Genomic DNA, 25,930 nt, shown 5'->3' on the forward strand with positions numbered 1-25,930 from the left:
CTCCCAGTGATATAGTTATAAGCATTAAACTCGAAATGTAACTTTAAAAATCTATTACGGTCTATAGCTTTTATTATTTCCAAGACGGACAACTGTGTTGGTTATTATCAATATGTTGTGAAAGGAGCTCTGACGCCTGGGATTTGAGGTGGGGGAAGGGGAAAAGGCACATGGGGACACTTAGACCAAATGCTAACAAACTGATAAAGCATTGCAAAAATGTTTGAGGCAAATGTTTCCCTTTTCCAGCCCCACACCAGCTTTCAGCACACCCAGCAGGAGCAGTGAGAGATAACCTTTAACTGATAACATCTCCACACTTCCTTGCCAGGATCCCTCTTTGTGACTAGGATGGCAATTTTTCCAGTCTCTCCATTTCTAGGATCTTCCTTCCCTATTCCTCTGCCGATTCATCCATCTGTTGTGGATTTACCCAACCATCACTATCTCCGAATCCACTGTACCTGCTACTGATTTTTGACTGTCTTCCTCTTTGCTTCTGCTCATAACTTTGCCATCTCCTTCAAGAGCAAGTCTTCTTCACTTCTGTGAGGGAGGAGACTGGGTTCAGAGACACAAATTTTTCTCTTGGCTTGGAAGTTTTCCTCTTTGTTGCCAAGTTCATCTCAGTGGAAGGTTCCTTGCCTGTGTCAGGGGGGTTAGAACTAGGTAGCTAGAATCTTTAAGGCCTCTTCCAACACAAACAATTCTGTGATCTTTTTGCTGGGAGCATCTCTCATGAGCTCAGATTCTTTCTTTCCTCCTTCAGGTTTTCCCTCCTGGCTCCTGACCTCAGGTTTGGCTGTCACAGGTGTACCTGTGACATGAGGACCATCTCTGGCTGGTGGTCCCTGTCAGCACACTTGTGTCCCGTTCAATGTAATGACAGAGAGGAAGGAGAAATGGGAAACTCATGATTGCAAAAATCCTTCCAGAGCCAACAAACACAGAGAAAAATGCACAGAAACAGCCCATATATGACAGGTCACAAAGTAAAATCACCTTAAAAGAAGGAAAAATGTTTCCAGTACATTGACACACTGGAAGTCAGAACACTCTTAAACTAGATTTGTATTTAAATTGCTTTGGAGGACAAAGACACAAGATATGTCTACCAATAATAAGTTACTTTTCTGACCACATGAGGATGTGGAATGCTGACAGCAGTGGGTGTTTCAGCCTGTTTACCACTAAAATGGTTATTGCACTCACTGTCATGCAGTGTTAAACAGATCTTTAAATGGGTGAACTCTTTGATGTGAATCCTGGGGCAGCAGAACCCACATAAGACAACTGAGAACTTGAGTTCAAAGTTTCGGAGACCTAACACAGAACCAAACCCAAAAATGTTGTGATTTCTTGAACTGAATGATTGGGTTTGTAGTTTAACAAGTTAAGCTGCAGCCCACTTCCCCTGTGAAAGAAAAGAAGCAGTCTCAAAGCTGCATATTTGGATTAGAAAAACACTTACATACATGGCCTTGTTATTGTCCATTGCTATTAAAAAAGTAAATCTCTGCTGTTAAACCCACTCACACAACTTCATTAGGAATTATGACAAAAAATAGATCCAGTCAAGAAAGTATTTGTGTTTAATACAGACTAAGTCTATGACTGAGTGGCTCTTGTGGCAATACAAATGTTTTCCTCTACTAACTGGTATAGTGAAATTTTTATGCTTTCTTATGTTCAAACACTCTATAGTTTTAATATTTTGAATGGAATTTATAATTGCTTTCCTTCACCAGCTGATACAATAAGACTAAAATAAGCAGTTTTGTAGGTTCAAGGAAAGAAACAAGTGAGAGTTAAACTGAAGAAAACCACCAAGAAAAACAACTTCTACAGCAAAAATAAAACACCAAATGTTTAAGAAATTCATAGACATGAGCAAAATTATTTTCCTACCTTGTTGTGACATAATGAAGAAAACAAAACTCAGAATGCAAGTTTTGATTAAAAAATCTGTCAGTTCACATGTAATTTAATACGGAGTGACATATACTGCTAAAAGGTACATTTTAACATTAAAGACCAAAACTCCAATGATTAATATTACAGTGATGACAGAATGGGAGTGCCTTATTTTAATCCACTGTTTATCTCAATGGGGTAATTTATAGATCACTCGACATGTTTTAATAGCAGACATAAAAAGGTACCCTCTAATATCCACTGGCTTGCAAGACCTGACATTTGGAGTTACATGCTCAGAAAATACCAGCAACTGCATTTCTTGGACATATATACAAATAACCAGTCATCCCACATACAGTTTATAAAAAGTGATCTATTAATAACAAAACAGCTCGGGAGACATGCGGCCTCTTAATATTCAGGTAGAGTATCAAGTGTTTAAGTTAAAATAAGGGCAGGAGCACAAAGAGTGGTCAAGGCATTGATTTGGCTGCCAAATATAGTTTTTACCATCATAAATCTCTGGCTGACAACTGCACAAAGGCTGCTTTACCTAAACCCTGCCAAGGAAGGGTGTTTGCTGCCGGATTGCCTGATAGTCACTATGACAACTGATGCCACAATTAGACAAGTACAATCCCACTTTCAAACAGGCACACAAGTCATTAATTCAGCAGGACTTTTGTTGACAATATGTTATGAGGGAAATATTTAATGCAATTCCAAGGCTGATATATTCTCCTGTTATCTGTAGTAAAATAAATTGCAAGAACTGATGAAAACAACCATTTAATTAGTCTAAAGTGAGCCGAGGCAGCTATCCTGAACATTTTGGTTTAATGAACTCACAGGTGCACAGAGCTCCTTAGAGTTGCAGTAGGCAGTTTGAAGAACATGCTAAGAAAGATGTCACATTTGGGGGGACAGCAAAAGAGAAAGAGAATAAAATGTTTTGAAAAGTCAGCAAACAAATTGCCTTCCCAAGTCTCCTATTCTATGAAGATATCTACGAGCATCTTTTCCCCCGTGTGAAGGAAAAATCTCTCAAGGGCTCAACAAGCTGATCTGAGCAACTGCGGGGGAATAAGACTCTGATCACCACTACAATGACATTTTCCCCACCTAGGAGAAGTGAACTGACTTGTTTACAAAACTATTTCCCACTTGATCTGCTCTTTGAGGCCACTGGGAAGGTCATGAGGAAAGCAAAAGAGTGGTAGGGGGAGGAAAATGCAGAATGGAAACAGCGGAATGCAACACTCTCATACAACTGTGAGTGTGAAACTTAAAGAAGGGGCTTGAGGGAGTCAGGGGACAAAGATCAGTAAGACATTGACTCACATCCACAGCACTGACAGGGGGAGCTCTGAGACCCTCTGCTAACAAAACTCCCTGAGATGTCCTTTGCAAAACCCATATATTCCTGTAAAGCTGTTCCTCTGAGGAAGGTGACACCAAGACAAGAAGCATTTGACATTTTTAGGCTTGGATAGCAGGAGGAGGGTGAACTGACCTTGACTTGGGCAGCAGCATGGTCTGGGGGATGTCCTAAGGTCATTCCAGTGAACAAAAATAAATGCTACATGTAATGATAGCACAGATGATCTTTGTTTGTCCATCCAGCCCCAGTCCTCTCTGCTCCCTTCCATACACAGAAATCTCTGCTGTTCTCCAGCTTTAGTTATCAGTCGCCACATGAAGACAGGAAATGAAGTATTTTATTAAACTGAAAGTATAGTGCATTCCACCCTAACGGACATGGTATCAAAGTCTGTTACTGAATGTCACCTATGATCCCTCTAATAGACCAGCTTCTCAACAAACAGGGGAATGTCTGTCTGCAGCCACTATGGAAGATAGGCACAAGAGTCCCAGGCAAGCTCCATTGTGCCACTTAAGCAGAAATTCTAAATAGCTTTAGAAAAAAAATCACAGAAATAAAGCAGTACTTTGGTGTGTGACTCCCTTAGACCAAAACAGGGTGTCTGGATGCTTGCAGCTGCTTCTGTGATTCACAAGACAGAGAAGGACTACTGTGTGCATTATAAAGAAAATCAGATAGAAACCACACTATGATAAACAACATTAGTCATGCTACTTCCCTCCTCACATTATGATGCTTTTAGAAATCAGGCAAATATAGATCTTCCCAATTTCACACGCAAACTGGTACAGAGAGGTTAAATGAGTTACTCAGGATCAAAATGTAAGAGGGCAGGTCTGCTTCTCAGATCCCCCTGCTCATGTGGAAGAAATATGCCTGGAGTTGGACTCCAGTGGTCCTTGCAGGTTGCTTCTAACTCTGGATATTCTAGGATTCAATGACTCTCTCTCTATCCAAGTTATGGATTCGACCAGAATAATTGATCCTTTTTGGTAAAAATCACCTGGTATTTGCAGGAGAATATGAGTGTTGCGTTTAACTAAAAAATCTATGGCTGCATGAAAACTTCATCTTCCTTTCTAAACAAAATTCCCCACATGCCACTCCCATTCAGGGAAATGTAGCAAGAGCTTAGTCCAACTTCATTACAATTAATAAGGCTTCTGCCTACTTAGAACCAGTCACAACCATTTTTTCCCTTTGCCTCCCCTAATTGCTCCTCATGCTGAAGACTACAAATAATTCAGCAGCTATTGGTAGAGGAAACACACAAAGCTAAAACTATTGCACTAAAATAAATTTCCATGTTCTTATGCCTTGTGGCACTAATGGATGCTTGCCTGCAGGGTTTGTTTTGTCAGTTTTAATTTTAATTAGGAATTAACTCTGCAATGTGTCTAGCTTCTTCACCCCATTTTTTCCCCCTGCTGGATTGCATTTCAGTTGCATCATGCCTCCTTCCTGAGGCTTCTGGAAGGGCTCTGCACACTTAATGATAAAGATTCCAGTTTTCCACTCCGACTCTTTCTCATGTTTGATTACATCATGCTCTTCTAGATAAGTGTATTTGTTAACATAATGACATTACTGTTCAATTTTCACAAAGCAGTTAAAGATGTGTTTAATTTGAAGAATCTCAGTTGTTTTATCGTCTGCAATTAGGTATATTAACTTCAGTGGGAGTAGTAAACACTAATAAAATGTTTTGCTGAGCAGAAGTCTTTCAGAAGGGCATACAGACAACACAACTCAATACTTTTATGTAACAAATTCATCACGATTTTGATGTATACAGGTTATTAGAGAATTGTCTTGTAACCCAGAAAGAATCCTACATTATAACAACAGACAGCATTTTCACTGTCCACCAACTTGGCTGCAGAAAATACATGCTTATTTTGAATGAAAACTTCTTTTGTTTTGCCTGGGAAACATTAAAAAATAAATCTACCCTAATTGAATAGATAAAGACCCCTGCCCAACACATTACTAAGTAGCAATATCCACATTTTCTGTTCCATGGGATTAGTTTACTGCTCTTTCAGATGAATGCGGGATGGCATCGTTAGTGCCAAATTCTTATGTAAGAGTTATTAGATATTTAAACACCGATGTTCGAGTGTCCCTTGTACACTTGAAATAGATGACTGTCAGCTCTTGTAAACTCCAGAGCAGAGCAGAAACATTTATCTGATCTGAAAGCCATTTATTGGAACTATATTTTCTGCCTTTCAAGTGGCGCTGCTATTATATAAGGGGAAAGCTGGAACTAACACTGCAAAATCCTAATGATCCTCGCCTGCCTCACACAAGTCCAGTGGACCAGATCCAGAATTCATGGGAAGTGACAGGTGCCTGTCAATGCCAACATCAATGGCACTGGGCGGGAAGGAGGGTAAATGACAGTGATAGAGGAATTTCAAATGGATTAGTGGACCCAGACACAGCTTGATGAGGGAAGGAGTGATAAGAGTGACAAGGAAGGTCTCCCTGCTCCCTTGGGTGGTATTTCTGGCCCCTGTGTTTTAGGGTTGCAATGTGATGGTTTTTGCTGGCAGGGAGTGGATTTCTGGAGGAATATTATTAAGTTTTCTTTCTCGACGCTGGTTGCTCAGTGGCTGTTTTTGTCATTAAAGACCAAAGAGCTGAGCTGTGGTGGGATTTCACACAGAGTCCCACTGTCCCAGGTGACATCTTGGTCAACATCACTGCTTAATTCTGCAAGATCAGTACTTTCAACATTTGGATACTTGAGATTTCCTCTAGGCACTACAGCACTGCATGTTCCAGTATTTACTGAAGGAATATATCAGTGTTTCTGTACAGCCACCCAACATGCAGAGCTATTAAAAAATAATGTTCATGCTGCTTTTATTTTGGTCTATGAATAAATATACTCTGCAACTTCCTTCCAAAACAAATGTCTTCTCTCGCAAGGCCTGCCACGTTATGTTGCATCTCCGCACATTAAAAGTTAAAAAATTATTTATCCTGAATTGTTAAAATTTTCATTAATGGCAATTTATGTCACTCAAAGAAGCCTCCTTGGGAAGAACATGGCATACTTGTACAGACCTATTATGAGAGTTGTCAGAAACATTTGTCCTTATGAAATATAAATAGACAGTATGTTAGATGATTTAGTGAGGGATCTCTTATTTATTTAAAAACAAACATGTTTTTTTCATTTCTCCTTTCAGGAAACCAGGTCATGTAGATTAGACAAGAAGGTTCTCAGGCTAATGATAACACATCTGTAAATATTTTCTCAAAAAGCTCATCCATCTCTCCAAACAGCCCAGGCTCTGACCTGCTCTGGGGCAGGAGGCATCACCTGAGTCCTCCACTTCTCCCTGGGGACTACATCCCCTCCTCCCCTGGAGATTTGATTTCCAGAACACCCTCATGAGAACGCTTTCACCATTTCCCCAATACTTGCAGCTTTTTGGAGCTGACTCCAAACATCAGGTGAATTTACCCCCACCAAAAAAATGCATTGTGCTGCCTGTGAATTAGACCTGGGTGGGTAAACAGGGATCATTTCTTTGTTCTTGCTGATAACAGCTTAACAAAGCTGTGTGCAGAGCTCCACAGTAATGCTAAACTTAATTTTCCACAGCTGCTGCTGAGGTTCAAAACCAGAATCCATTTCAGGTGGACATAAAAATCCAGCCCAATATTTACTTGCCACTGGATACAAATGTTACCTAGTGAAGTCTGCACTAGTGTCAGAGAGGTGGATAAATCCTTCAACTTTGTTAAATGTGGAATAAAGGAGAGAATAACTTGAATTAAATTCCTGTGCCCACTTGAAATGATGTCTGGCTGTGCCTCTGTACCTGTGCCTGATTTTTGCATGAAAATATTCTCTTTGTCCCTATCTGGTGTTCTCCTTCAAAAAGGAATTGAGTTTAAAAAGAAGGCAATAATGTAAGATTTTTAAGCAAACAGTTCAATATTTCCTTTAAAATGTTCTCTGTATTCAAGAGCACTTTGATTTCTATCTTTTTTTTTCCCTCCAGGCTTTGAAACTGTACCTCTTTTAAAAAAAGACCATCCCTGATTTTAGTCTTTTGTTCCTTTATGAGCTTTGTCCCCGACTTTTAAATGTGGAGAGAGTTGAGAGGCATGTTGTGAGAGGAGAGAAAATAAAAAAAAGTAAAAAAAAAAAAAACTTGCAAACTGTGTTAAATACACCTTTTGTTCATTACGTTTAATATAACATTCACTATGAAGATTGATATTGAATTATACATTAATTTTAATGCTAAATAACTTTTCTATTTAAAAACCCCTTAGTTTTCTTATAATGTACAGTAATTAAAAAGTGAACCAAAAGAGGCAGCAATAAATCAGGGTGCACAATGCAGTAAAAATATTATAATTAATATTTAACATACGTTTTGATTACTTTTAGAATAAGTACAAGAAATATCAATTAGAATATATATTCAAACTTTGCTGCCTTTTCCCCATTATACTCTGGAAAGGGGCTATTTTTAATTCTGGATATTGCATACAAAATAATACATAGTCCCTAATTAAATATAAGGCTGCAATTCAATCGAGAGTTTCTGCTGATGTCATAAATAATAAGAGCACAGCTCGAGGTATCAATGAATGGCAGCCAAAGCCTGAGATTGAATTACAACTTCAGCATTCAGTCTGTGGAACTGTATTGTTATTTGCAATAGATGGAAAATGATTATTATTATTTTTTAAATACAGACAAAAAGAAGGAAATTTGAATTCAAAATCGGTGACTCGGTGGTGGAAGATTAGAAGTCTTGTGATTAGAGAACACAGCTTATTGGAAATTGAAATGTACAAATGTGCCAGGCAGCAAATGTGTGGTTGAGGCTAAATTCTGCCTTTTGTTTGTTGAGTTTTTGAAATCTATGGGCAGTTCATTCCTAAAAAATCCAGCTTTGGTGTCATTATCAAGAGTTTTGCCTCTGCCTGCCCTAAATGTGTCCGGCAACCATCCCTGGAGCTGCCCAGCTCTCACCTGGCCCCAGCAGGGAGCAGAAATCCTGGAGGCAGAAGGTGCTGCCAGGGTGAAAATCAGTGACACCAAGCCACCTCAACCCTGTTTGTGGAAGGAACCTTCCACCCCTGTAGTCTTTTACCCCCAGTGGCTTTTCTGCATAAACCCCAATTATTTATCATTTCCATTCAGAATGAGAAAGGGCTGTACACTCATGTGGACATTTTCCCCAAATAAATGACCCTGTAATAACCAGAAGGATTTTTATTTATGTAACACATTGGATTTCAGTTATGTTATGGCAGCAGAAAGAAGGTAGTTAATCAATATGAAGGCTTGCTTTCAACAGATTGCGCAGCACTCAGCATGACAAGATCCCCTTCTGCTACACCACAGGTCACTCATTTGTATTTTAGGGCCATTTTTCCATGCTTAGCACATCCATCCAGCCATGAGAATGTACACCTCTCCATCTGACTCTGGCATGCAAAAAGTCAACGGTTTAAAGGTGCTAAAATGCCACGAGTCCCTAGCAAGGTGTGAGACACAGCTGTGATGCCACAGAGCCTAATGCTGGTGGCTCTAGAGGCCTTTGTCACCTCCTTTCTGCCCAAACTCAAGGCATCACAAAGTCCCTTCTCATTGCTTCCCCCTCTCCTGTGCAGGTTCAATTTGTGCAGATAGTGGGGGCCAATATTTCCCCCAGCCTAGGAAAAAATAATAATGGTTCTGGTGCAGAGCCTGGTCTGTTTGTCCTGTGATACAGACACATCCAGGGGGGCAAGCTGCCCTCATTTCTTCCCTGTGTGCACTGAGGGCTAGACCCCAACTTTTCAAGAAAAAAAAATTGATATCTTATAGCTGGAAACACTGTGGCTCCCTACATCTGCCATGCTAGCTTCAGACACAGGCTGGCTATGCCAGAACCCACAGATTTTTTTTCTTTAGAAAACCAGTATATTGCTGTCTAAGAACAAGCATTTTGTCTCATTTAGGCTAAGAAGAACAAAGAGCCAAGAGGCCCTGAAAACACAAAATGAACCCCCTTGGAATACGATTTCTCTTTGTATGGTACATTTTACTCAATATTTAAATATCCTATTGTTCTTAAACACATAAATTTTATTGCCTTTTCCCTAAAAAGAGCCATTTCCTAAAGAGTCTTAAACTGTACAATAACAATTGTCATGATAGCCTGTTTATGCCTTCCAGGTGATTTTTTGAAGGGCAGAAAATATATGTTTCTTTCAGACATTTGCTGTTAACTCCAAACAACCTGTAGAAATTTTGATGGTCACCTTTATAACATCTGAATAAGGATTTAATTGTGCCTGTAACTGACCATACAGACAAAAAAGCTTTTCAAAAAAGCTTTGCTCCTGGTATCAACAAAGCTTGAGAAATCTTATGAAAGCAGACAAGGGAACAGTGAAAACAAGGTGCAAAATGCTGAGATGGTCCTTCCTAACACAAAATACATTTCTCAAGACCAACATGAGCAATGTAATTTACCGCTAAAATAAACCTGCCATAAACACAGATACTTGATATTGCTGATAAACAGGTATTTCAATTTGTAAAGTATATGCTTACATTGGTATGGGGAGATGTTAGTCCCAGGGTGATATTTAGAAAACACAAACAGCTGCCTCTGTCCCCAGATGCACATAACAAAGTAATAATAATCTTCCTCCATGATAAGCTGCTATAGGTGTCTTAGCTACCTCTCTCCTATGTTTCACTTGACTCTGAATTTATCAGGATTTGGTTTTTTCTTTTTCGGCTTTTTGGTTTTGGAGATGATTTCATTAGGGCTAAGAAGGTTAAGTCCTAGCATCTGTTGGGTGACTCTTGAATTTCGACTTTTCTAGGTTCTTTGAGTAGCGAAAGGCAAATCTTTAACAGACACACCTCTCACCATCTCCTCCATCCATCAGTGACTCCCTGACATATCCAAGAAGCAGTGCCTGGAGGCAGAGGCCAAGTCCCATCTCTGCCAGCTACAACTCAGATTTAACCCTACCTGCTCTCAGCGCCGACCTGCACATGTGGGGTTGTGTCTCCAGCCACTGCTGCTGAATTTGGTCCAGCCAGGGCCTCATCTGCAAAACACATCAGTAGGAAAGAGGTGTTAGATGATAGATTCTGTGACTATTTCATCTCCAGATGGAAGCTGCTCTTCAAATAAAATGCCAGCTGAAAAATCAAGCAAAATAACCCAGTGGTTTGCCGCCGTGCAAATATTTGGTGCTGCTTTGGGATGACAGACCATTTCTGTTTGGAGGAGGAAGGGCTTCGAGACAGCAGCATTTTATTTGTCTCTCTCCAAGGTGGACGTGGCGTAACAGGAGAGAAGGCAAAGAAGGGGAGCTGGTGTGTGTGACTGGGTGTCAAGGACAGCAGATTTATTCTGAGGGCAGAGAGAAACACACAGTAATCCAGTGGTGCAAATTTGTGGAAGGATTTGGAAATCTAGAGGAAAAACAGCCCGTCAGGTCCAGGCTGAGCTCCTGGGATTATGATGAGTTTCTCTCCTACTATTGGTTGTTGTCACCAAAATACATCTGCTGCTTTATGCAACTGAGGCTTCCTATGAAATGCATACATAGGCTCAATGATTCTTATAATTACAGGCTGAAAAGAACTTTGCATATTCATGAGTATCACACCATTTGTCACAGCTGTAGACCTCCAGTAAGCAATGCCTGTGATTAGGGTTTTGTTCTTCCCAAGTATATATTTTTCCATGAACCCTTATTGGTTCTGAAAAGTTATGATCTTAACTCTCCACTCCTGTCAAACACAATTTTATTCCTTTTTACTGCCAGCAATATGAATGAATTCCTGCTTCCACAGCCAACATCAGGACTAGCCGGAACTGGAATTTGCATTGATGAGGCAGTATTTTATTTAACTAATGTAATAACCTACAAAAATCTATAGTTGGAGTGACAACAATTTTATCATCCCAAGTAAAGAGCTGCCCATTCATTTTCTCCTCTGTGATTTAAGACCACTAACCTCTAGACCTCCCTGCTCATAAACAAACAGGTCTTGCGGACCTTCTGAGGTTCACAAAAGAGGTCAGATGAAATAATAAAGACCCGGTATTCTACAGGATGTACTAACCATTAAGCAGCAGATTAAAGATTGAAAGTTTTTGAAAGCTAGACAGCCAAGTATGAAATCTAACCCACCCCATGGACATTTCAACATAAAATGGTAGTAGAAGTGAGAAAAGTAGACTTTTTTCCTTCTGAAACTATATTTTTCTAACACAGAAGACAGAGAAGTGTAATCAGTCATGGTCAAAACCCTGCCAGTGAGTATTACTTATTTAGCCTCATATTCCAGGTGACTCACAACTTGTCTACCTGCCAACATCTGAAAATAATAAGTTATAGTAAAGTTATTAACTAAAACTATGTGAACTTTGAAGTAGCTAAACCTAAATTAAATATAAACATACAAAACAGCCTGGGGCTAATTAATCTAATTTGGTCTCAGCCACCTCACTCCATTTTTGTTTGTTTGCAGTTGTTTTCCCCCCTTCCTCCTCCTCCTATGTGGTCTGCAGAGAGGGATGATCTCAAGGCTGGTCAGGGGCAGAGATTGCATCTTTCCGCTCCTCCAATCAGAAAAGCGCGGTCACTTTTCCAAGAAACCTCTCTTGACAAAGAGCTGGTTTGCAACAAGCTCACCTCCCTGGATGTGCTGGGAAGGAGGGGAGCAGTGCTGAGGCAGGTGTGTGCCAGCTGAGAGCCCAGCTCTGGGAAGCCTCGTGCCCACACACCGTGTGTGGCTGGAAGGGGAAGCGCATCCTCCTCCTCCTCCTCGCTGTCAGGTACAAATTGCACATTTGGGTTTGATGACAGCATGGTGCTTCCTCCAGGAGCTTCCTCAGAAAGCTGAGCCTGGAAGCAGCATCGAGGGAATCACCTCTTCCTTGTTTTTTAGATTTTTTTGGGCACACTGAGCTCCTTTACCACTGATGAGGCTCTTCTGCCATCCCAGGCAGGCGGACACCGTGCCTGAAGATTACGCAATGCTCAGTGTTTAAAGAGGTTAGGTTGGCCTGGCCGTTTTTAGTATTTTAGAGGTTTTAAACGGAAAAAGTGGAGGGCAAAAAAAAAAAAAAAAAAAAAGCTAAAAATAAGCTCTTGATTAGGTGTGGGAAAAGTGAAGATTCGAGGAAATCTCAGGGCTGCAGCCCCAGCACGAGGTAACAATAGACTAAAAACACAAAAAAGTGTCAGTGCAGTTCGCTTGTAAAAAGAGGAAAATGCACAATAGCACAACAGTGAGTTCACCTATTATATAATTGGAGGTTGTGTGTACATGTGCAGACAAGACGACAGAATAAAAAGCCTCCTCTAGGAAATCCAAAACTTGGCAGCTTTGGCCAGGTAGAGTATGAGGCGGGCAGTGTCTAACAACAAAAAGAAACAGTCTGTAACTAAGGTTTGAATCGAGCTACAGCTCTCCTTGCTAAACAGCAGCCAGATTTACTGCTGCAAAACCCATAAAAACAAAGGGAGAATAAGTCTGGCATGAGAAATAAGGCACAGAGAGAGAAAGGCAGAAAAGGAGACACAGCATTAAATAGACCAAGGCTGAGTTGTGCATCTGATTTCATACAAGGATAATTTGGAGGACTGTGCATAAAGCCAGAGGATTTCATTCATACAGAGTTTCCACATGGTCTGAAGCTCCTTTCCCAGGGGGCCAAAGGAAACCCAACCTGCCTGACAGGAGGGAAATGAAGCAGCTGCTGTGCCCTCAGCCCCACCAACGCTTTGCTTTGCCATCTGGGTTGGCTCCCCAAAACTTTCCTCATTCCCACCCCAGTGTCCACCCTGCCTCAGGGAGCTACTGGGATCTCTAGGCTTCACAGATTTTGTTAACAGTGCAGCAATCCTTGATTTGGGCTTGTTTACAGGGATTTTCCTGTCCCTTAGAGCCTAACTATATCCTACACTCTGCTAAGGTACATGAATTTACACAGAAGAAACAATGATTGTTACTCCTACTGTAACAGGATGAAATGTTTCAATCAAAGTATGCCATACTTGATATTTTCCAGGGGAGATGGCTCTACAAATATATCATTGATCATTTTGGTAGAAAAGATCTCTACAATCTTCTCTTACAATCACTCTCAGATCATTTCTACCCCAAAGGTGTCACAGATCTTTTCACACTTACCCATATTAAAAAAGCCAAAAAATACTTTACTTAACATGAATTTAGTGTATTAATAATCCTCTCCTTGTTACCCCTCACTCCTACTGCTACTTCTCCCAGGGTTCTCCTGCTCATTTCCAACTCAATTGCCATGATCCACATATATACATTTTGGCCATAATAAAACTACAACCAAATCCATCATTTAACTAATTTCCTTTTCTGTATCCACCACATTACTCACAGCTCTCCAAATGTTTCATCTTTCCAGGCTTCTTACATTTAACAAAAGAAAAACATACTAAAATGCACTAACAGAAATAAAAAATGCTCTGGTGTTATTTTTTGTTTGGCACATTTCCTCCTCTTCTCTGATCTGCAGGGGTTCCCAAGTCATCAATTTGGGATTTCCATCCTGATTCTGCAACAAAGTTGGGGAACTTCTCTCTACCCCATCACCTTGCTGCACATGCAGGCTGTATTTTGAGATGTTGCAAGAACATTTTGATGTTCCTTTTGATCAAATAGAGTATTAAACCTCAGATTAGTAATGTCTAGAGACAAATGTATCTCTCTTTCTTATTAATATCAAGATTAAAAGGTACTTGAAAGTAATAACTTATTTCCATTTTAAAACTTATAACACAGTAAATACCTTACAAATGATGATGTATGTGCTCATAATTGACTCATTAGGTATTTTCCCAAACAACAGACATAGGGCCATTAGCAAGAAGCTTGAAGTATTCCATGTTTTGTGGAATGTGGGCTGCATTTCAGCAGATAAATGATTCCTCCTTTCCCTGTTTGAGACTCAAATTCTTGGTGCACCTGTGGACCTACAAGATGAGGGTTTGGGGATTTTTGCTGTTTGTTTTTTCACCAAACTAGATGACAGAGATAGAGAAAAGCACACTGAACAAATTCCAGAACAGCTGTTCCTACCTAGGATTCTTTTCTTTTAACCCCCCTCACCAACTGCATAGGAAAGTCAATGCATTATTTTGAGACTTTTATTTTAGCAAAAGGCTTTGTAGCCACCAGTGCTCAGAGAGACCCCAGGGAGCACACAGGGAAGGTTGCAAAGAAGGTAGATTCAAAACAATGTGACAAACAAGCTCAGACCAAATCCCAGCAGGAATTTTCTATGAGTTTTTTTCACTACCAGCATGAAATCAGCCACCTCTGAAGTTTGACCACACGTAAAATGTGCTCAAAAATATGTAGTTTAGACCCATTCTGTAATGTTCACCATTTCAGGGCAGCTCCTACAGATATGTAAATACTTTACTTGTACGAGCAGTCCCACCAAGAACTATTTGCATGCATCAAGGTATCACAGGTATCACAAGGTATCACACACATTGTTTGCAGAATAAGAAAAGAATTCCTTATGACCCTAAAATGCATGAATGTATTAAAGGACATTGGCCAGCACACAGGCCCCTAACTTATTTAACTTTTATAAATATGACTAGTCATGCATTCTCATTTCTAATTGTCTAAATATATTTGTAAATCTACCCATTAATACCTGAAGTTTAAGCTTTGGGGGGCATATTCTCAAGAACAACTTCCTTTAGATCTCTCTGCAAAGATACCACTGTTTTCAGGAGAGTTAATAAAGTCCTAGCAAGCACAGAATATAAATCCATACCAGTGAGGGGTACAAGTGTGTTCATTCCTATTCATGAACTGTGTATTATTTATACAATGTTTGTGGGCTCAGCAAAGCAGAGGATATTTTTTAAATAAATGTTTATGTTCAAATAACTTTGCTAGTCTTATCTAATCTACCTTCAACATCTTAAGCGCTGTAGGTGATTTTAAAAGTTTGCAAAATATCTCTCATCTGCTTTTACACATTGGGTTTGGCAAAAACCAGATGTCTGAATATTTAGCAATTCTGACACACAAAAATTATCATGATGCCATCAAGTATCTTAAATCTTTTGCAAAAGAGTGTTAGCAATTTATCAGTGGGAGGATTTTCCTCTCCCTCTCTTCCTACTCAATGCCTGACTCATTCAGCTCCTCACTGATTGAGCAGGCTTGTCCACTCCAGCACTGCAGGCAAGAACTGGGCTCTTCATTTTCCACAGGGAGAGAGGGGCACTACAGCCTTGCCCTCGGAAATGTTCACTCAAAGTGCCCAGAGACTGCTGAGGGGTAAAATCCTTAATATCTGCAAAGATCTAGACCTGCTCAGCCTCGTCATGACCACAGGGAAATGGCACAGCACTCTGGGGTTTGATTTTCCAGCTGCACCCTCACCACTGAAGCATCCTTTCTCTGCTGAATCAAGTTAAGAGTCACTCTCCTGTGAAGGAAATCCATTTATAATCCTTTACTAGTTTGGGTTGGTAGCTGCAAAATCTTCTGTCCCATCCAGAAAATGGTGTTGAAAACTTGAGAAATGTAACGCAGGATAATTTTACTAAGTTTTATCCAAGTTCGTGTTTTTTTACTTAATCCTGTTAAATTTTGGGCCCCTCCAACCCCTGCTAGTGGCATTCAGCTCTACAGGCCTGTGACACATTGTTCACACGTGCACCCTCAGAACACTTTGGCAAAACTTTTGGGGAAACTTTCTGCCCACAGACAGGAAATGTGCTCCAGTACTGAGCTTCCACCAGTTTAGTAAAGGGCTGGCTGGTGAAATGCAATGTCACTGTCACACTACAGCCACACTTTGGGTGTCACTGAGGGATCACAGAATATTTCCCAGTGACAAAATGGCCAAGGTTTGGGCTGCATGACCATTGCATGGCTGTGACATCAAGCACGTAGTTGTGAAACTCACACTAACAATCAGGCACTGTGAGTCTTGATTTCTTTAAACTAAATATCTACAATTTTTTATCCTTTCATGTTTGAATAGAATGACCCAGTTACAAAATCGAGTGTAGGCTGGGAAGAGGAGTAGGTGGAAAGGGAAGAGCTTGATCTTGTTTGTAAGGGAGGTTACAAGTATTTGGGTGTCAATTCATGTGAGAAGTTTCACTTGACATTATCTGATGTGGTCAAAATACTCAACCCTACCAGTTGGGGTTTATAATAGGAATGCCCACTCAACCTCAGCTCCAACAGCCACAATTGTTGCAATATAATACACCCTCACTGGACCTACTCAAGCTGCATTTTGATGATTTGGCTCACTGTTAACATGCAATCCCTGGCAACTCCCAGGCATCAGGACTCTCCTGATTGTTAAAATGCTCTGTCTGAACATGGCTCAGACTTGCTCACCTCATGAGCGCTGTCTTTAGGGCTACTTAAAAGAAAAAAAAAAAAAAAAAAAAAAAAAAAAAAAAAAGGGCACTTTTTTATTTAAAGTGACAATACACAGGAAAATGAATATACAGCTTATGAATCACTACAGTGATTGCAGTGTTCTTTTACTGACGGACTGCACATGTGAAAATTAACCTGCTTGCAGGAAGGCTTTGCTGCACCTTCCAAGCCCCCAAAGCCTGCACTGGTTGTTCCCACTGCTGAGCAAAGGCTCAGTGCTCATGGTGCATTGGGAGGGGGACGTGGAAGGAGTGGAACAGGCCTCTATGGTCTTTGGAAACTGGCCAGGGCTGAGGCCACTGCAGCTAAATTTAGGAGGGGTTTCACTTAATAGGGCTTGCAGCTGTGCATAGGTTGGGGTGTGAATTCCATCTCTCCCGACATACAAAACCAAAGCTTTATTAAAGAAGCAGTGACTTTGAGCTATTCTGAAGTACCCTATCATTTTCACTACCCTGTTCATCTGTTAAGGCATTTATATGACACATATAGGAAATAAAAGCCATCAATAAACCCTGTGTTTTGAGTATACAGATGAAATGACCAATAATAGGGTTAATAACCAGGAACAATGCGAACAGAACCAATATTTTGTACCAATATAGTTTCTCACAAATTAATGTTCAAAAGTATAAATTCCCTAACCACCAGTGTCAGAGCTGGAAATATTATTGCCTCTGTTTTATACGTAGGAAAACTTGGAGCACAGAAAGGCTTTGTGAATACCCAGAGCCGTTCACAGCCATACCATATCCTTACTTCAAGATCACTGTGCATAAAGTGCAATGCCAGGGAAATATTTTGGTGCTTTGTATTTGGGCATGGCTCAATTCAGTGGGACCCTGAGCACAACCTGTTGCTCTCCAATCCTTCCACTAAGCCACCCAGACAGAAAGAGTTCAACACCACAATTTTGTCTTACTCTGGTCCAGCCAAAAATCAGTACAGGGGTAAAATCAATTTCCTAAGCATTCACTAAAGGCGAGTGAGAAGAGGACTTGCCCAAGTGCAAAGTCTTTATTTTATAGTATATGTACTGAAATTCTTTTTTATTTTTAAATAATTCTATGATTCTATAGACTTTCTGTTTAAAGAAGGTTTCAAAAATATATTTTTTTCCTTTTCTCCATCAGTTGGTTTTAACTCTGTATTTGTGCAAGCCCACAGTTAAAAGTAAGAACTTGTGCTGCAATTTTAATTGATATTTTTCTCTAAATTTATACGTACAGGCCCAGTCTTGCAAAACATTTCCACCTAACAATTCTCAGACATGACCTTTTCTGCTAAGCCACCGAAACACAGCCATGCATTGTGATGCTCAGCACCCTGTGTCCTGTTTCTGCAGCATCCTTTTTCTTGGTCTGGATGAACGTGCTCATTTATGACACTGCCACGGAGAACATCACTCTAACAAAAAACTTAATCACCTCTCTCTTTGCGGCTGTCTTCTGATTGTCCCGTCTCTTCCAAACTAAAAATAAGTTCTTTGTGCTCACTAAAGCCCGTTACAGCTTCAGCTTCTCTTTCCCATTGTCTCTAGTTTGCCATTAAAATGTACTGAGTGCTCTTAGTTACACCATGACGCAGCCTCCTCTGCTCCAGTTAAATTTTCCAGCGTGCACATTTCTGCTTTTCCCCAGTCTATCCCCACAGGGAGAGAAGCTCCTCATAAATACCTAAAGAGCAACCTCCTCCACTGGCCTATTTGTTATTCCTCCTCACCAGCTCGGCAAGGACAACAGGCCCAAATGAAATCTTTTTTCTCCTCCTGTGTTTGTGGTCTAATAATGGCCGTATGTTTGACCATGACTCATTGGATACCTATGTATTCTCCCTGGCAACGAGCAGAATTGCTCCGTTTTTGAGACCAGACTAGATTGGGTTTACCAAGGACAACACAGAAACAGACCAGACTTTATCCTTCTTAAAACATTTCGCCGCTCTAACTAAAAACAAGAATTGCAAGCACTCTCAGACAAAGACCATCATTCTGTTTGGCATTTCATAACACCAAGCACAGTAGAGGCCTGGCCCTTGCCTAGGACTCTGAGAAAGAGTTTAGTTATAGGAAAAATAAAATAAAATAAAATAAAATATAAACAAAATAAAATAAAATAGCTTTTTGAGTGGAGCCTGTATAATAAATGCCTGTCTTTGTATGTACAACAGCCACATGACCCCATATCTATTTGTTAGACAAGCACACAACATTGCAAAGTCACATACACACACTGATCACCATTAAAACCTTTTCAATTTTCCACTTGCAGAGATGGTTCTGTAAAGAAATGGATTGATGCAAAATAAAGCTATAGTTATTCAAAACCCACCTCTTACAATATCACCCAACTTAAGTTGTTTAAATTATCTTTCTGTAACTGATTTTTTTTTTCCAGTTGGCTAAAATACCTATTGTAATACTTAGCTGTGAACAAAGTGCAGAAATGAAGGGCTTTGAATTGTTTCAAATTAATGGCTATAAAGTATGACTTAAATGCTTTTATTCAAAACTAATTATTTGAGAGCAGGTATTCTTATACTTCTTTAACAGCAGGATGCAACATTTTTAGCATTATGAAAAAGAAGCTTTTGCCATGTAAACTCATGGGGTGAAATCTCATCCTTGATCTTCAAAGTGTGACAAAGAGCTATTGATTGGGAGCATATTGTCATTTAAATTACAATTAGGGATGGGTGAAAGGTGGTTATTCAACAATTCAAATCTTTTTAAAAAATGCTGTCAAGGGCAACTTAACCTTAACCTAAACACACACTTTTAAAAACTTCTGAGAGTTTCAAGTGTTTCAGAGAGCAATATGATGTGTTTAAAGCAAAAAATCTGTAGATTTTGAGAATAACATATATTGCATTTTATTAATGTTGTAATTAAAAAAGCCCTTGTGGAACGCTTTCATTCCCTGTTACCATGAAACACACATTTGCTCCAAAACTGAGCGAGGGAGGTGGAAGGGGAGGTCTTTGCAATTTTTAATCAAATTGTATTGCTCAGTTCATCTTGCTGGAAGAGGTAATAATGTGATTCAAAATCCAGATCCAATTTCCACTATAATCAATGCGAGTCCTGTTCCTGGAGGAATTTGGTTATGATCTCAAGAGCCAAGTGAAGAAGAGCCCTAGAAGGGTCTCGAGAAAGCCAATGCAGTTTGCAGTTACTGATGATCAACTGGGAACCTTCAATAGGTTCCATCCCCTCTCCTCAGTGAGATCCCAGGATCTCAGCCCAGAGTCCATATGGACCACAAGGCCCTTCTCAGGCACCTGCAGCCATGGGAAATTTTAGTCACTGCTGAACTTCCCATGGTCTATGTGAAGGTCTAAACTCAGATGGATTTTGCCCAGGGGACCAGCCAAGGCAGCAGCCTCCCTTATAAACCCTTATGTACCCAGAGGTACAACCTGCCACTCAGCAATCTTTTGGGCCCTTGCTGGGGTCTGGATCCATGGTTTAGCTTCTGGCATGACACAAACACGAGCCACAGTGAGAGTACCCAGCAGTGTCACCTGGCGTGTGCTGGCAGGGCGGGCCAAGGGCTGTGCCAGCTTCTGGCGGGCTTTTCTTCAATCTCATTAGTCAGTTTGAGTTCAAGCAGCTCTCTCTCCCCTTTCAGAGAGGATTATGCTGCCCTGCCAAGTTAGGAAGAGCATTCCTAGCCCTGCAGGACAAACAGCTTCCCAGACCTGTGTTTATTTTCTTGGATGGCATATGTAGCCCATTGTGTGATTAGGTAGCACAGCGGGGTTCAGAACGTGGAATTTCCCAGAGTGCTCATGGCTCTGGATGGTCGCCAGCATCGGGATCAGGGAGGAATGTTTTCTTTCACTATACACTGGTGAATGTGGCAGAGTTCGAAAGAGATTTTGACTTTCTCCTTTAGCACATGGGAGGTGAAGACTCCTTTTTTGCCACATATACAGTGGGAACAATTTCCTTGCCAATTTATTACATATTTGGGTCCCGCTCCAATATTGCAATGAAATCTGTGGAACCTGTTGGCTGCAAGTAAATTTATATCAGATTCCCCGTGGGCTTTTCTTCCCCTGGTGTGTCCGTGCTCTGGTGGAAAGGGCAGAGCTCGGAAGTGTCCACCAGATTGCCTCAGCTCTCTGTGCTCCTTGGGCAGTGCAGGATGTGTGGCACATCAGCAAGGACTGTAGCTAAGGTCAAGCTTCCCGTATTTTGAACTTGTTGGCGCAGACTAGCTGCAAGAGGAGGAGGAATTATTTTGAACAAAAAAATCCCACTGATCTGTTTTGGGAGTGGTGATAATCAGAACATCCTATTTAACTTTTGACCACAGAGCAAGGGAGAAGAGCCAGCAAGGTTTTAGGAGGGAGAGCTTTTATATGTTTCTTTCTTGTGATCTCTTTTCACACTGCTAAGTAATAAAAAGTAAATTTTGCTTAATGTACAGTAATCACAACATTTGAAGCTATTCAATTGTCCAAAGAACAGTAACTATAGTCCACATTTTTCAAAACAATTGTGACAAGTAGAAACTTTTTACTGTGAGGATGGTGAGACACTTGTTCAGGCTGCCCAGAGCTGTGACTGCCCCATCCCTAGAAATGTCCAAGGCTGCATTGGAGAGGACTTGGAGCAACCTGGGATAATGGAAGATGTCCTTTTCCATGGAAGAGGGGTGGAATGAGATGATCTCTAAAGTCCCTTCCAACTCAAACTGTTCAATGATTCTGTATAGTAGTATCAGCACAGAAAAAAAAAGGCATTGTTTAAATCTTGTTCTAAAGTTTGCTAAAGTCTCTTTTAAACCCTGATATACTAAAATCCCTCACTAAAACAGCCCTGCTTTATTTGGAATAGGGACACAAGACTTGTGGGGCTTGCAGTGAGCCCCACTCAGCTTGCCTTGGGTGACAGAGGGTCAGAGGAAGAATTTGCTGCTATTTCTTCATTTCTCCAGTCACATTTTTACTGCATAAGTAGATGAAATGGGCAACCTTACCCCTTAGTGATAGCAACAGCTCTGCACTTGATAACACGACTGCCATCAGTAAAACCACTCTGCTTTGCTGTGCCCACTTCTCTCCCATGTTGCTGTTTATTGACAGAGTTCAGAATGCATTTAATAGAGAAAAGGCAGTAGGGCCTGGATCTCAGCTGGCTGGAGTCAAGTTTGTAAAGACAAGAAGTAGCTTCATCTCAGTCACCAGCTGGGATCAGTGGGGGGAGAAAAGAATCATGCACGCAAGTGGAGCATCCATTTGTTAACCCAAAGAAATGAAATAAAACCAGTTTCTGAAACTTTCTGAACACGTTACAAAGACCAAAGTAAGGAAAGCAGCAACTGGGTACAAAATTCGCAAGTCATTGATATATTGAAGTACTAAAAGAATATTGTTTGTCACCGCAAATAGGCAATTTACATTATCACTGCTTTAGAGCTCCCAGAACACACAATATCCATTGTATAAGAAATTACTGACGGCTTTTATCAAGGTTAACTCGTGTTTTGTTAACCCAACACTTCGCAGGGTAACACGAAAATTTAGAAGCGGAAAAGAGTTTTTTGATAAAAAGCGTGCACATAAAATTTCTGAGCGTTTGTCGAGGGAGCATGGAGCAGGGAAAGGGAGCTGGGATGCGAGATGCGCCAGTGCCGCCTTGTGGAGGCTGCGAACTCCGTCCGGATCCTGTTTACTGGAGCTAATGGCTCATTTACCAAAAAACTCCCCAGTGCAGGGCTCTTTCATAACATTCGTACAAAGCAATTCTGCAGATAATAAATAAAACAAAGGCAGAGGAAAGTTTGGTTTAATTCCGGATGTAATCCTTACTCAGGGCAGGGTGGTAGGCTAATTCTCACAGCTACAAGAACCAGATTTTTTTCCAGCCATGCAGTTTGCAGAGGACTTTTTTTTTTTTTTTTTAATTTTCTCAGGAAACAGTGTTTCCGGTTGCTATCATCAAAAAAAACATCAAATTATCAACAAGAAAAACAGTAGGGAAAATGCAGTAGCTTTGTTCCCCATCAGTGCTCCTTGCTCATCCTCTGTCCTAGGGCACTGTACATGCTTAACCTGAGCAGGTTTTCATGTCAGCTCTCCAATCTTCTCTACTTTGGGTTAGCTTAGCAATTGTCTCAGTATACTTAGTTTTTCTGACCCAGTCTGAAAATCAGAATCAGAAAATCAGAATGGGCAGATGAATATAAACTTGCTTTTAAGAAATAGTTTCCATCCTAAGGAAAAAAAGAAAATGTCTGGGTTCGCGATATTTTTTCATTCTCTGACAAGTTTTGGTTTTAGATGAGGTTTTTTACCAATATTCTATTTGATCTTTAGTATCTAAAATCCTTTTTCTCAGTTCAACAGACACAAGTTATACGACTGTTTCATACTGATTACTGAAAAGAAAATACCTTGCAAGACATTTGCCTCAGATGGGACTCAAGTCTCTCTCATCTAGCTCACTCCTAAGGGGTATCTTTTGGCCAAATGAGTTGGGCTAAAACCAGAAAATGAAGTTTTATGGCCCCGAGAGCTTTGATTCCTGTTCATAAATATGGCAGCAGCAACGTTTAACATTTTCAATCACTCATTTTCTTGGGAGCTAGGGAAGTGTTCAGATATATATTCTTAACCACTGCTGGTTCATTCAAGATTTTTTACAGCGTGCATAATTCCCATGGGATAAGGAGTTGGATAAGTGGCCACAAGGCTTCTGAATTATCACTCCCATGCACAATACATTTTGTTTAAGTTATAACCACATAATTTAAACTGCTTACTTAAATTATAAAATACTCCCAACCCCAAAACCAATGCATTTGCATTAAGTAACATTAATGTGGGACTGGCTTATGCATTCCAAGATTTTGTGGTTTCCCAATTAGTCCTCCAGTAACAGAATTACATTATCATAATTTTAAGGTGTTACGAATGTGATATCCAAATTAGAGATCAAATTCCCTATATTATGTGTTTCTTCCTTGAGGGCTTACCAACCAAACACAGGCTCTGCAAAAAAAGGAGGTGTGCTAAAAATGCTTGTTTTCCATACCCAGCCCCTGCTTTGAGAGCAGAGAGGAGTGACTCTGAGAAAGGCAGGTTGTGAATAGCCCTTAGACAAACACTTCACAAGGTTATTTCTGAAGAGCAGGGGAACCTCCAGAAGCAATCTTTAATTACCAGAAGTTCTCAAGTGGTAAATTTTCAATAATTTCACTAACATCAGCTTATACAACTGAGATTTGCTCAAATTCATTTCTGTCTTGCACACGATACCGATATCTCATGCAAATTAACCCCCAGTGCAAAGTCCAAGCCTATGGAAACTGAAGAGTTTCATTTGCTTTCCCACTGGAACAAGATGCTGTGACACGGAGCTGTACAAGTCAGCCCCCTTCACCTCAAGGTTGGAGAATATTACTGAAACTTTCATCAAACAGAATAATGATTTCCATCTGTAACCTAACTCGTCCAGTGCCTCTCCCAGTTCCTGGTAACTTACTTTCAAGGCACAGAAACACTGTGAGTGTTTGGATTTTTTTTGGCTGCTTAGACTCTTAAAAGGAAGAGAAAAGAGCTTGAGTTACCATGTCAGCCCAAAATGGGAGAGGTAAAAGTTCTCAAAAGATATAAAACAAATCACTGAAATGAAATAAAATAAAGTACAGCTGTATGCTAGAAACAACTCAAACAACATCTCAAGCTACACTCACAGCAGAGGTAATTTCAAAATGCCTCCAGTAATATTCCAACATGGATGTCCTGGACAGGTGAAAAAGGAAAATGATGTGATCCTTATTGCAGAAACATCACCCATTTCTGCAGTGACATTTCTTGTGTGCTGAGGTACTCAGCTCAAAATTTTAGCTAATAAGACAGCTTCACTTATCCAAACACTGAACTTCCTCATCTGGACACTCCTTCCTTGCAGCAAAAATATGAAGTAACAAGTACCAGCCTCATCGGACAATCTTTAATCAGACTTGGCATTAGTTTAAAGATTGATTAGGTATGTAGGACATCAAAGAGTAAACCCCAGGGAATGAAAATGAACAATGGTGTTATTTTCTTACAAGGACATTAAGAATAAGTTGTAGCTGGATAATATTTATGACTACTATAAACCCACCTATTTTGCTTACATGTCAAAATATCCCCAAAATATTAATGGACCAATACTGAAGAATTTCAGAATTACTATGTCCTTTAATAAAAATATAGGAAACTAAATATTTTAGATTTCTAAGAAGAATAAACACAATGAATAGTAAACATGATGTTTCATGTCTGTTATTTAATTTAAAAATGGTAGAGCCTATAGCAAAGTCTAGATGAAAATGTATACAAAATTTTTAGTCTAAAATATTCCATTCAACTTAATTACAGAAAAGTAATTTTACTCAAGTTTTTAGTCAAATAGACCTACAGTTTGCAGACAGCCTAATGCTATCCTATTTCAGTATTTTCAGGGTAACTGAAGAAAAATTTTCATGCAGGCTTAAAAAAGAATAATGATCATTTAGGGGAAATTTATTTTTCTCTCCCTTAGATAGAGACGGTTCAGCCCAACAAAATGTCGAGCTGAGGATCACAGAGGCTCCTACAGCTCACTGGAGCATTAACAGCAGCAGCTTCAAACAGTCTGGCACTAATACACAGCATTTCTAAGATGGCATGGCTTAAGGGGGGAACACAACTTTGCAGAAGTGCTGGCACCTGAGAAAAATGCCATTGTTTGTTACAAATTACATTGCTACAAATTGTCAAAATAAAATTGCCTTTAGAAAATGATCTTTTGGATGCTTTCCCTGCCAGGTTCCCACAAGTTGGTTTGAACTGGTCATTTCCAGAAGGCCACTGCAGATTTGCCTCTGTGGAGTCTCAAACAGTGGCTTTTAATTCAGCAGGCACGCAGAGAAAAAAGAAATACAGTGTGAAAAGATCTATTCTAGACACCTTGCATTTTTTCCTTTTATTGTGTATTAACACTGTCATTAAATATCAATCACTTGGGGTAACCTGCACATTGCAGGAGGTATTAACCTGTATTTGAAATGCCAGTCAGCAAATCACATGGACAAAGCCCCTAAAACATTACCAATAACTCACTGCACAGCTCCTTCCTTTCTTTGCTCTTAAATGACGCATTTCTACCACCCCCGAGCCCCCCAGTG

The sequence above is a fragment of the Melozone crissalis genome, unplaced genomic scaffold (genome assembly GCF_028551555.1).
Source record: "Melozone crissalis strain CALT ecotype California unplaced genomic scaffold, PUWL_Pcris_2 ptg000029l_1, whole genome shotgun sequence".
Lineage (NCBI taxonomy): Eukaryota > Metazoa > Chordata > Aves > Passeriformes > Passerellidae > Melozone > Melozone crissalis.